The sequence below is a fragment of the Schistocerca piceifrons genome, chromosome 1 (genome assembly GCF_021461385.2).
Source record: "Schistocerca piceifrons isolate TAMUIC-IGC-003096 chromosome 1, iqSchPice1.1, whole genome shotgun sequence".
NCBI lineage: Eukaryota > Metazoa > Arthropoda > Insecta > Orthoptera > Acrididae > Schistocerca > Schistocerca piceifrons.
The window spans coordinates 841,362,522-841,376,604 of record NC_060138.1 but is presented as its reverse complement, the minus strand read 5'-3'; the positions used below and the strand labels follow the sequence as shown (position 1 = coordinate 841,376,604).

The 14,083-nt window shown below is 40.2% G+C and overlaps 1 protein-coding gene across 2 annotated transcripts in view; it reads right to left on the bottom strand.

Moving 5' to 3' along the window:
* The window catches only part of LOC124715119 (DDB1- and CUL4-associated factor 6-like), a 185,413-nt gene that overhangs the window by 127,220 nt on the left and 44,110 nt on the right, over positions 1 to 14,083 (bottom strand). The window lies entirely within an intron of this gene.

The window sequence follows — 14,083 nt, the reverse complement described above, 5'->3', positions numbered from 1 at the left end:
AACAAAAGCAAACTGTTGCTTTTCATTTATCATTATAATGTTGTTCTACCAAGAACTGATGGAAGATTCTGTTAGTATGAAAAAACAAAGACATTGTCCCACCTCCTAATACGCCATTTAGGCGAAGAACCCTCCAAAACTCCACATAAACGTCAAAAACTAACACTTCCATGGCACTATGGGCAGTATCAACAGAAACAAACACTAACACAAACATTTACATTAAACACAAGCCCACATATCTCCAACCTTCATTTTTCTAAAAACCCCACGCACACTATGAAGTCAGTCAGATACAGCCCAGTGGCACTTCAAAATTCAAACCACACACACATTGCCTTGAGGCAGCCTGGACTCTCCTTTCAGAATGACAATGGGCAGCAATCTTAAAATGGGGGAAAGTCACTGCTCTTTGCAAATGGCAAAGGCTGAATCTCACTATCGTTATTAGGCCAGCTTCATGACATGATGTGCCCTAGGTGAACAGCTGTGTTTCCCTCATTTTATGTAGTTTATAATATTCATAATTCAAGGTTTAAGCAATACCTAGTCAACTAAAGGGTGCTGAACTGATTGTGAACTATCAGGTTTCCATGATTAATGGTGTGCTTTCGAGTGTATGGTTATGAATAAAACAATCAACAACTCAGCTGTATACCCAAAACATACCATCTGCTTTAACATAATAGTGGTTTATAATTTTTAACAGTAACGGAAATTCCTAGATGGTGCAATATGTAAAATATATGAAAGAGAACAACTCACTTATGGTGGATTGAAGCGTGAAGCACAGAAAGACATAACAGAAAACAGCTTAACACTAGCTTTCAAGTATTCACTCTTTTTCTGGGAAAAAGTACACATGTTCACACACACATCTACACAACAGCCAAACAACACACAGCCATGGCCACAGCAAGACTGATTATTAATACTTGATTATTGAAAGCAGTTGCCCGATCTGATGGAGGTGGAGACAGGATAGGGAAGGACACAAGGAAGGGATAGCAAGAAAGAGGAAGGTTTTTGGACAGATTACTCCATGACTGCACAACAAGATGAAAAGAGAAAAGAGCATTGCACAAAAATAGATGCAGGAAGAGGGAGAGGGGGCAATAAGAGAACCACAGAGGTATCTGTCCGGAGACCCACCTTTTCTTGTTATCCCCGCCTTTTGTACTTCCCTATCCCCTTCCCACCTCCATCAGATCAGGCAACTGCTATGAATAATTGAGTATCAATAATTAATCTTTACGATGCATAGGAGTGTGCATTTGGCTGTCTGTGTGGTTGTGTGTGGGAATGTGTGCTCACACTGATGTGCCCTAGGTGAACAGCTGTGTTTCCCTTATTTTACGTAGTTTATAATATTCATAATTCAAGGTTTAAAAATTTTTGTGTTGCTGTTTGCATAAATATTAATTGAAAGAATGTTGTGTGACAACTAGTTAGCCTTTATCTGACTAGGGATGTATATACAAAGTTCAGTAGGCTTTGACATTTCTTATAATTGTGAATGTAATGTCAAAAATAATAGGAAGTTGTTCTCACAATTTTCTTCAGGATACTGGCTAAAAACATTAAAATCACAATGGCTCTAGCCAGTTGTTGACCAGTAGCCAGACAACCATCTGCTTGAGTAATATCATGCTTCATCAAAGAAGAAACTGCCATCAGCCAAACTTTTTGGATGAATGATTTATTCACCATAATTAGTTTCTGGCCTGGGCCCATCATCAGAAAGCAGCAAGGATTTCTTTTACAAATATTACATTTTGGATTTGAGGAAATTTATTTGAGAAATCCTTGCTCCATCTGACAATGGGCCCAGGCCCAAACCAATTCTACATACATCTACATCTACACTGTACTCTGCAAACCACCATATGGTGCATGGCAAAGGGTATTTTGTAACACTACTCCTCATTGCTTTTCCTGATCCACTTGCAAATGGAGAATGAGGAAAAAATGACTGTCTCTATGATTTCTTATTTCTGTAACCTTTTCTTCATTGTCAATATGCAAAATGTATGTTGTTGACAGTAGAACTGTTCTGCAGTCAGCCGCAAATGCTAGATCACTAAATTTTCTCAAAGGTGTTTTGTGGAAAGAACATAGTCTTTCTTCCAGGGTTTGCAGGTTTGAATTCACAGAGCATTTCCATGATACTCACATGTTGATCAAACCAACCGGTAAAAAATCCAGCAGCATGTCTCTGAATTGCTTCGCTGTCTTCCTTTGATAGTACCTAGTGGGATCCTAAACACTTGAGCAGTAATCAGGAACGGTGGGACACACTAGTGCTCTATAGGCAGTCTCCTTTCACAAAAAGCTACTCTTTCCTAGATGTATCCCAGTAACCCAAAGTCCACCATTCACCTTCCCTACTTCCAATATTGTGCAATCAATCCATTTAATATCGCTTTGCAACATTATGATATTTATTCAGTGAAACTGCGTCAAGTACTACTCATTACTACTGGATTCAGACATTACAGAATTGTTTTTCTGACTCATCTGCAGTAACTAAAATTCTGTCTATATTTATAGCAAGCTGCCATTCATCACACCAAGTAAAAAGTCTGTCGAAGTCATCCTGTACTCAAAGATGACACTACACTGCGGTGTTACCAACAAACAGTCACTGATTGCACTCACCCTGTTCATCACATTGTGGGTAGGCTACACAAACAGTTCTATCACACTTCCTTGGGGCACTCCTGACAATACCCTTGTCTCCAACGAATACTCGCTGCCTAGGACAATGTTCTGGGTTCTGCTACTTAACAAGTCTTTGAGCCACTCATGCACACTCAGGAACGCTGAAAATAGTACACCATGAAGGGAACATTGGATCAAAATGAAATGATACAGATGAGATAATTGCTTGATCCCAAAATCAAGACAAGTAAACAAGTATGATGAGTACAGGCAGACAAATGCAGTGCAACATCAATGATGCACTGGACCACCTTTTGCTGCAATACATGCTGCAACACATGCTGGCATTGTCTGATGCTGTCCTGAGGCAAACTGGCCCAAGAATCCTGAAAAGCCACTTCCAAATCATGTACAGAGTGACACGGCAACATCTGATGTTTCAGGTGGTCCATATTGTGGACGAGTTCCAGCAGCAGGTCAGCCATGGAAGAGTCTTAACACGACCTAGGAAGTCTTGAGCAACTCAAGCTGTATGTGAATGAGCATTATCTTGCTGGAAAAGTGGTTCTGGTAGGCCATGTTGGAAAGGTTTCGTATGGGGTTGAAGAATGTCATCAACATAGTACTGGACCATTACGGTTCCACGTACCACAATTAGAGAGGACCGGCCATAGTAGTCTTCACTGTGAGAAATGTCATCTAACTTGTCTACCTGGTGTTCTACATCTACTAATGCCCTCCTCGAGTCAGTATGTGATCATTACGTGTATGACTCGTCCACTACATGCCATTTAAATAGGGTACACTACTCAATTACAGTGCCACTGCAGGGCCTGTGGGCATGCGCACGCACACCATACTTGGACCATTTGCATATCGGATCTCACTGCATTTATCTGCAAAGTTTCGTGTTTGTACCTTTCTTCCCTCTGGGTGCGCTATTTTCAGTGTTCCTGAGTGTATCTATGAACCTATTCCATGTGCTTGGGCCTTCTTTAACAGTGTAGTTATGGTGATATAAATAATTCATTCAAGAAGTGTGACTAGTTGCAAATCTTTCTTCAGTGTTATTTGGAAAACAGCTGCTGTGTTCTCAAACCATCATGGATAATATGATGGCTGTATTAGCTGTTCTGCAATTCATGCTAATCACTGCAGAAGTGTCTGGCACTACAGCCATGAAACAGTTAATGCAGCATTGGGGAGTAAAATATGTATGAAGTAGACTGTTGTCTAGAAGTGAATTGATCAAAACAGGTTACATACAATATGTGTGTGTGTGTGTGTGTGTGTGTGTGTGTGTGTGTGTGTGTGTTTTGTACAATTTAGATTGCATAACAAACAGAACAATTGACTTCTCCTCATTATTTTAAATGCATAATGTGATGTATTGTAGCCAAATAAACAAGACTGTTGCTCACAGCATAACATTTCAAAGCTCGGCAAGACTGGGGTGTCACATACTCTGCTGCCTCACTTAAGTGCTGTCCCTCTCCTCCATAATGCCTTGTTAACCAAACATGTATTACAGCCAAAAATGATAATACATAATTCTGCTAGAAGGCTTAAATTACTCTGATACTCTGAGAATATGTTAAACATTGTACTGTCAACAAGCGTTTCACATTGCATGCTGTATGGCACCCCGACTTTTAACATGGGAAATATAAATGTTTCATTAAGATAAATGTCTTCATCAAAACTGGAAAAGCATACACAAATTTCAGCATGCCTCACTGACATCAAATAGCACACTATCAGCATCTGAGTGAGTTCAAATGTTCAAATGAAGCAGAGAAGACTGTATCCAGCAAATTGTTTTGACATATTATGACAATGTTTGTCTTTCAGCTAATGAAATATGACAGCATGGCATGTTACCTGTCTACAAGACTACTGTCATCTATAGCTTTGAAACATTATGTTGTGTGCAACAATACATCACATTATGCATTTAAAATAATGAGGAGAAGTCAATTGTTCTGCTTGTTATGTAATCTAAATGGTACAAACACACACACACACACACACACACACACACACACACACACACACACACACACACACACACACCAACAACAACAACAACTATAACTTAGAGTGGCAAATGTCAGTGGTGGAGGGCAGCATTGCCGGCTACTATCAATATGCCAAATGCTTATGTGATTGAGACAAATCACTGCATGTTTCGCTCTCTCCCTAGACCCGATATAACCTGTATTTTTGCTAATGCTCTAAATGCAACAGGAAAAAATGCTACACAATATTTCACTAAATTTTATTAATCACAATATAATTTACAATCTGCTGATGACAATGGTATATTTGGACCATACGGAAACATTTTATTTTAGCGAATATTTATATTTTATGATACCTGCACATCATGTGCATGTCAAAATACAATACTGCTAAAATTTGTTTGTTTTATCGTTGATGCAGTTTACTTCAAACCCCTAGTCCTCCTGTTTACAGCTAACATTTTACTTTATGTAAAAATGTAATATTTCAAAAGTTATTTGTATTTGAAATTTTCACGTTCCAGAATGTTCCAATCTTAAAATGTAATTATCTCTCTAATCTAGCATTCAGTTTTTTTAAATTTATATTTTCCTTAAAATAACATGTTAGTTTATTAATTATCCCAACTAGAAAACTTCACTTTCTATCCACCCAGATAGCCATGCACGTTAAAGCGCCACTTTTGAGCCAGGGAGATACACTGAATCCACCCAGCGGACTAACAACAAGGATCACTGAGCCAGCTAGCCTGGATGTGGTTTTTAGGAAGTTTCCCCCATCCTAATAGTTGAATAGGGGGCTGATACCCAAGTCCTGCCTCAGTTACATTCATAAACATTTAGAGCACTTTTGCCCACTTTCACATGAACCACACTGGAGACAGCTGGGGTACATATATTCCATTCCGGGGAGTAAATGGGGTGGCAACAAGGGCATCCAGGAATCCCTTAAACTAACCATGCCAAATTCATTAACAAGCATGCTGAACTGTGTCAATGTGGGCCAAAGGCACAAAAAGAAGAAGAAGAAGAAAAAGAAGAAGAAAATTTCAGTTTCTAGAAAATTCATGGTGAACTCTGGGAATCCCTGTGCACATGGAAACTTCCTTCACCTAACCGTACAGCTTTTGGTTAAACTTATTGCATTGCTTACTGAATCTCTGCCTATTTCATTTTTTTTATCTTTTATGTTAACATACTGAAGAGTAGATGGTTAGATCACATAACTAATGAGGAGGTATTGAACAGAATTGGGGACAAGAGGAGTTTGTGGCACAACTTGACTAGAAGAAGGGATCGGTTGGTAGGACATATTCTGAGGCATGAAGGGATCACCAATTTAGTATTGAAGGGCAGCATGAAGGGTAAAAATCGTAGAGGGAGACCAAGAGATGAATACACTAAACAGATTCAGAAGGATGTAGGCTGCAGTAGGTACTGGGAGATGAAGAAGCTTGCACAGGGTATAGCAGCATGGAGAACTGCATCAAACCAGTCTCTGGACTGAAGACCACAACATCATCATCATCATCATCATCATCATCATCAACAACAACAACAACAACATGTTAACATCCAAAAAGCAATAGCTATGTATTTTACTGTTTCTTAATTTCTGTAATACAAGTACAAGCATCTATAAACTGGCATCTCATACATAGCCTCATGGAGTCATGATTGAATAGTTAAAGTGCAGGTGAAGCTCATAGGTAGAGGCTCTAAGGTGGAGCTAACCTAAAATATATATTAAAATAAATTTCTCAATAAAGTATTACAGAATTTAAATTATCAGAATGCAGCATTTTGTATATTTCTCAAACGGATTTAAATAATGCTGGTCAGCATTTTTGAAACTGTTAAATGTGATATCAAGCATTGTTTATTGAACAGACAGTAGCGATTTAAGCTTAAATCGCTGCTTAGCTCTATGTAGCAGAGGTCTCGGGGCATGACTTCCTCAGAGTACAGCTCTTATGGACGTCCCGAAGGCCTTGTGTTTCAGCCCAAGGGTGCCCTACCAACGTGCACACAATTTTCACATTTCACTGTTTACATCAAAAGGGGATGAACAGAGTTGCTCAAACTTTGCTATTGTATTCCTGTCTCTGTAATATCTCTATTACGCTCTGACACATCGTTAATTGACATTTAGTATTATTGTTTTGATAGTGTTTCAGACAGTTTTTTTCTGCCATTGGCTATTCTATCCACCACCGGAATGAGTTTTCAATTGTCTCCCCAGAGTGCACTATAGTACAGTGGCATAAGTAATGAGTGTTTCACTAATCATTAGAGGAAAAGTACATGAAATACACCCCATCCGCAAAATATGTCCTGGTACTTTAGTTTCCTTTATTGCTGACTGTGGGTAAAGTGCATTATTAGCAAGTTTCTTTTTGTGAGTGTATTGCGCATGAGTTTAGCAAGTTATACCTTCTAGCTAATAACAACAGCATACCACAAGCTCAAAACCTGCACAATATGAATTCAGCATGCAATTTATCATGTAAAATTTTGGAACATGTGATTAGGATAAACGTGGAGGAACTTGGTGTGCCCACACCCAATGTAAACATGAATCAAGAACAAAAATAGTGTAAATCCAGGCAAGGGTATACATACAATTTTAACAGAGCAATGTACAATGCAGCTGAGTGGTTGTAGTCTAGATCACTTAAAATGCATATTTCTGTAATACACAAGTATAAATACAACAAACATGGGGTGTAAATTAAATACCAAAACATCTGAAGTTTAGAAATGAAAATACCAAAAACATTAAGTATGCAGCAAAGCTAACATACACTACACTTAAGATCTTTCCAAAACACATCTTTTAGTATGAGTTGTTATTGTAGACTCTTAAAAAATGTGACATTGGTGGATAAATAAGCTACCTACAGATTTTATCTTAGAGATAGCTTCTGATGTTATTTAGTAATTGATTGTAAGTACAGCATGTAAACATTTGACCACCTCCACCCCCAGCCCCCCTCCCTCCTCTCCTGAAATCTTGGTTGTGGTGAAAGACTGATCTGTAGCGTAACCTGACATTTAGGTTAGTTCTATCGATAAATGTCACAGCCTTCCCACAACCTGTGCCTGGTAAAGTGCATAGTTACTTTGGGCCATTGACTCTCAGCTCACAAACCAAAATCATAATTGTATGTCCATTTTGAGTCAGTGTATAATCATTGCTGAGTGCACAATCTATGTACAAGTCATTAGCTTTCAATCACCCTGTAATGTAACAGACACAGATAAATATAGAATTTTATTAGGTACTACACAGAGTGTCCTATCGGGATTGCAATTGATTTTCGTAATTGTAAGCTTGCACAGAAAGATAAGGTGTTCATTTTTTCCGTGCACTGTTCAAGACTGAGAATTATTGTGAAGGTGGTTCGATGAACTCTCTGCCAGGCACTTAAGTGTAATTTGTAGAGTATGTATGTAGATGTAGATGTAGATGTTGACTATAAAATTTCAATATTATCATGCTAGTCCTGGCTTTGGTTGATAAAAAGACATAAATAGTTCAGTATTTGCAACTGACAAATCAAGAGTTCACTTCAGTTCACTGTACATCTTCCCTGAGTTCACTTGTGCACGCAAGGCAGCATTATTCACACTGTTTGGAAAAAGTGCAAAATGTTCATCAGACTTCAGTTAATTTCTATTTTTATTTATTTATTTTACCCTCAATCTTCCTTTCTATTACCAACTCTAGAAGAATATATTTGGTGTTCCATAAACTATGTCCTAGGTATGCAGTTTTTGTTTTAAACGTTAATATTTCTTGTTGTTTGTGTATGCATCTCAATACCTCTGCATTCGTTATTCTTACTGCCCACAGCACTTTACGCATTCTGTGATGAATCCACATTCTTTGCTTCTGGCATGTTTAATGTCCATCCATCAGAACTGTGTAGAAATACAAATGAGATGTAGTATGTGACAAATTCAGCTCTAGGAGCTAGGTCTGTGCTAATCAGAATTTTCTTGAATTTTAATATAGCATTATTGGCATTCTCTATGCAACGTTTTATCTCCATATCTGAACTGCAACACTCATACAGTCTTGTTCCCAGTTACTTAAACTTGCCTACAGTTTGTATTAAGGAGACACTGAATAATAGATTTGCATTTGTAGAGTAGTCAGGCTGTCATGTGGCACTCATAAAATGTGTTTTTTTTTTGTGTTGATATTCGGACCTATATCACTGCTTTCATCTCCTGCTATAATGTCAAGTTGCTGTAGATCATCTAAACTACCAGCAATCAATACTGTGTCATAAAGACAGTGTGCAACATTGTTGATGAAGACACATCAACCTTTATGCCTTTTTCTGTATCATCAAGTGCTTCCTGAAAGATACTGTCTGAGAACAAATTCAGTAACAAAGGTGACAGAACGCATCTTGTCGGATTCCTCCAATCATATTAACCAAGTCATTGACTTCATTATCAGTGGGAGTTAAAGAGTACAAAAAGTTAATTTTTGCAGTGGTGTACATTATTTTATAATTGCTCATTACATTCAATAATCAAAAGAGGAAGCTCTTTCATGCATCTCCCTGCCATATTTCAGCAAGATGATATTCTGTCAGATGAAACAAAATATGCGGAGCCCTCCAAAAAATGAGAGACACTACTACATCTGGGCCTGTATGTTTGCTTGTACCTTGCCTATTAAACACATTCGGGCTGTGGTAACTTCACAACTTAATCATTACAGTTCTCTAGCAACCACTGTCCATATTTTGTGAACTCTAAAAATGGATAATCCACGATGGAATGTAACAATATTATGAAAGAAAAGTTGCTACTCACCATATAGTGGAGATGCTGAGTTACAGATAGGCACAACAAAAAGACTCACAAATAAGCTATCACCCAAAGAGGCCTTTGTCTAAAATAGACGACAGACACAAACTCATGCAAAAGCAACTCAGACGCACATGACTGCAGTCTCTGGCAGCTGAAACCACGCTGCTAGCAGCAGCAGCAGCAGCAGCAGTAGCAGTGCATGATGGGAGTGACAACTGGGTGGGGGTACTGAGGAGGCTGGGAGGGGGGGGGGGGGGGGGGGGGGGGGGGGGAGGGGGCAGATGGACAGGGATAGTAGGGCAAAGGTGGGGGACAGTGAAGTGCTGCTGGGAAGTGCACAGGGATGAGGTGGAAAGAGAGAGTAAGGCAGCTAGGTTAGTCAGGAGGTTAGATGGAGGGCATAGCCACACAAAATGCAGCACAGTGGTTGCAGCTTAGCTTGTAGATCACATGGCCGATTTCACAGGTAGCCCTGCCTTTGGTGGGATAAGTGATGTTTGTGAGCGGACTAGAGAAGGTGGTGATGGGAGGATGTATGGGACAGGTCTTGCATCCAGGTATATTACCTGTTCCATACATCCTCTCACCACCACCTACTTCAGTCCAGTAACAAACATCACCTATCCCATCAAAGGTGATGTTTGTGTGAAACCAGTCATGTGATCTACAAGATAAGCTGCAACCACTGTGCTGCATTCTATGTGGACATGACAACCAACAAACTGATTGTCCACAAGAATGACCACCGACTAACTGTGGCCAAGAAACAAGAGGACCACCCTGTTGCTGAGTACACTGCCCAAAATGAGATCCTTCATTTTAATGACTGCTTCACAGCCTGTGCTATATGGATCCTTCCCACCAACACCAGCTTTTCTGAACTGCGCAAGTGGGAACTCTCCCTGCAATATATCCTATGTTCCTGTAACCCTCCTGGGCACAACCTTCGTTAGTCATTGTCCTCACCCATCCAGCCCCTTCCCTGCTCTCATTTCAGCACTACACAGCCCTCATTCCCCCAACGCACTCAGTTTTTTTACTTCTCTTCATTTCTCCACCCCCCCCCCCCCCCAACCTTTCCATCTCAGCCCTGCCCTCCGTCTAACCTCCCGACTGCACCTAGCTGCCCTACCCTCTCTCCACCATGTCCCTGCGCACTCCCCAGCAGCAATTCACTGTCCCTACGCCTCCCTGCCCCAGCCTCCTCCTTATCCCCACTAAGTTGCCACTCCTATCATACACTGCTGCTGCTGCTCCTCACAGTATGGCTTCAGCTGCCAGAGACTGCAGTCACGTTTGTGTGAGTTGCGATTGCGTGAGTGTGTGTCTGTCATCTATTTTCGACATAGGCCTATTTGTGAGTCATTTTGTTGTTCCTCTCTGTGACTCAGCATCTCTGCTATATGGTGAGTAGCAATTTTACTTTTCATAATATTGTTTTGTGAACTCTCACAGAAATACCATGGAGGGAGACTATCCTGTAATACATTTAAGGCCAATGCTGACTGAATTCCAGGAAATTTCTTGACCTTAACTGCAGCACATGGGAGCTTAACAAAGCTGGAAGTTATGTCCAGTTCTGTAATTCTAATTGTTAGAGTATTTTCACCTGGTGTAGCAATTTTCACTAACATTACTGTATGTTCAGGGAGATGCATTAAAAACATCTAAAGAAATAATAAATATATCTGTGGAAGATAAGGAAGATAAAGTCATTTAAGTCTCCAGTACCCTTTATGATGCTAAATACAAGTCTCCAGTACCCTTTATGAGGAATTCAAGTTTAATGTGTTTGAGTAAAGATAGAAGAGCATAAGGAAATCAACTTTGAGGTTCTTTTTTTGTGAAGCAGAGTATCAATGATGGAAGGTGCAGAGAAAGTAAAAAATGTTTGGAAGGAAAATTAAGAGTTTCTTGCATCTCATTTCTGAGACACAGAGTAGTGTTCTCAAAAAGCTGGAGCAACATTCCCAACAGCACCTGAAGAAAGTACTCTACCCAACAATAACCTATTACTCACATCCAGTCATTTTGTCAACCTACCATACCTCCCTTACATTGCATTGCATATTTACTCCATTTCACACATAGCTAGAAAATTTCTTCACCTCTCATTAAAGGAAACTGCTACTGAAAATTCCAAGGTTATCATCAGCCTATCCAGCAAAAACTTGAACTCTGCACAAGTTTTAGTGCTCTCAAAATGCCCTCTCCTTTAGTCCCAAATTCAGATTCGTTACAATGGAGTAATAAAGGAGTTACTTTACTTGTTACTTTCAGAAGAAGTATTTCCTTAGCCCCCACCCTATGGACCACATGCTACTAAAAGCATGCACAGAACCTTGCCGCACACAGTTCCAACCTTTCTTCAACCATGATCTGTCACTCTGGGCTCCCAGGCACATGCAAATTTCCAGGAATTCCTCACCACGAACCTCCCTTCACCTTCCTTTCCCAAATCCTTTGCAATCAATCCATAATTACATACATGAAATTAAAAGCTACTCATTATGGCCTTAAAGCCGACTGTTACCTCATCTAGTTTTCACTGGGCAATTGTCGTGAATCAAAGTACTACTTTTTATTTATTCCCCAAGTTCCACACAACCACTTTCATTTCCAATGTGAATGGTTAAAATTCTCCAGCAGGAAAACATTCTGCCTTTATTAAAAATAAAATCTGCCTTCATTAAGCAGAATTTTCAACCAATTGTCTGCAGTCTCACTTTCACTTAAGACACCAGTCACTTTCCTCACCCATCTACATCTCCCAATTCCCTTCCCATTAGCATCACACTCCTTACTTCTTACTGTGGGTGCTAACCCATAATTTTTTCTGCATTGAAGGCTGAATCCACAAACAAATCTGTGATACTGTGAAATGTGTTCATATAGTTCCATTCTTTGCCAACTTGAGTAAATCCTTCCTTTTGTTAGTGCAAAAATGTGCGCCGGACGGGTGCTTATGGCATCAGAGCTGACACGGGCTCAGAGTCTACAGAAAGCTGCAGTGTGCCATGGAGCTCCATCCATGGCAAAGTTTCATAATCATGGGACTCAGAAACTAAGGAGATCTATGTATCAAACAGAATCGTTTTTTTGACTCTCAAAAGCAAGAAGGGTCAGTGCATGTTATTAACTGTTTGTAGGCATTTATTACCAATTGGAAGTTAAACCAACATGTAATCGGGATGATGAACTCTGCTTGTGAATCATCTAACAGCACATGTTATTATGTAACAGTAGTCATTTCATGGAAAAAGTCTGGTAGAAGGTGGGGCCCCTCCAAAATGACCAAGAAGACATCTTCAAGAAGGAGAAAACCCTCACACTTTCCACTTACTCAACACAAAAACACATAGTCCAGTTTAGATTCTTTGGTAAAACCTTCACTATATCAACTGATGGCAAGGAATATTTCAGCTCTTTCTTCCAGAACATCAAAATCTTCTCCTAATTATACTTCATCACCACTTCCCATTGCAATGAGTTGCCTTCCTAGATGTTGATCTCAACCTCTTAGGTGGCTCCATAAGAACCTCTATTCTTATTTAACGTATTAAAGAAGAATAATATACATATACAAAGGCTGCTATCCACCCCACATTAAAAAGACTGTAACCTACAGCCTTGTGTCTAGTGGATGCGGCATCTGCAGTGGGAAGCAAGAGTTGCCAATATACCAAATCTTCACAGGCACACAATATCCTGACTAGCGAGGCCACATGTATTTCATATGCATCTTTACCTGTGTCACCAACAAATCTATGGCCACTACGAACAGACACTGACCAACATTCCCCTTATCATCCAATATAACACAAACTTTGAAAAACTAAACCACATGCTTCAGCAAGGCTTTGCCTACATCTCATGGTGCCCAGAGATGAGGAATATCCTACCCAAAAACCTATCCTTTCAAACCAAAGTTGTATGCCGTCACCCAAACAATAACCTACACCATATTCTAGTCCATCTCTTTGTCGTTCCTGGTCATAACCAGCACGACATGGATTATTCCCTTGTAGATGACTTAAGATTGGTTCTACACACACACACACACACACACACACACATATGTTCCTATACAGAATTGGCTAGAAGCACACTGCCAGGGTTTCGTATCGGTAGGTGGACTACGGTGGGGTGGGGTATTGTCAAATGATGTGGGTAGAGGGTTAGAGAGGCGGAAGGCAGGAAGAGGGGCTGGAGATGGGTAGCTAGTAGCTCAGAGGGAAGCAGCTGGTTTTCTGGCTGGGTTCTTCCCTCCATTACCAGGTTTTTTGAATTACATAGATGGGAGTTATCCTTGCAACACATCCTTCACTCTCATAACCCAACCGGCCTCAGTCTCCTTAACCCACTGTCCGCCACCCATCAACCAACTTTATCCCATTTCCCGGCCTATTCCTTCCTCAAGTTCACCTCTTCATGTCACCTTCATCATGTGCCACTGCCCACCAGCTCTGACACCAATGCCTAGTCCATGCACCTGCCACCCCTTCATCCCACATTCCAGCAGGAAAACCAGCTGCCTCTCTCCAAGCTGCTCACCCTCAATCCCTCTTTCT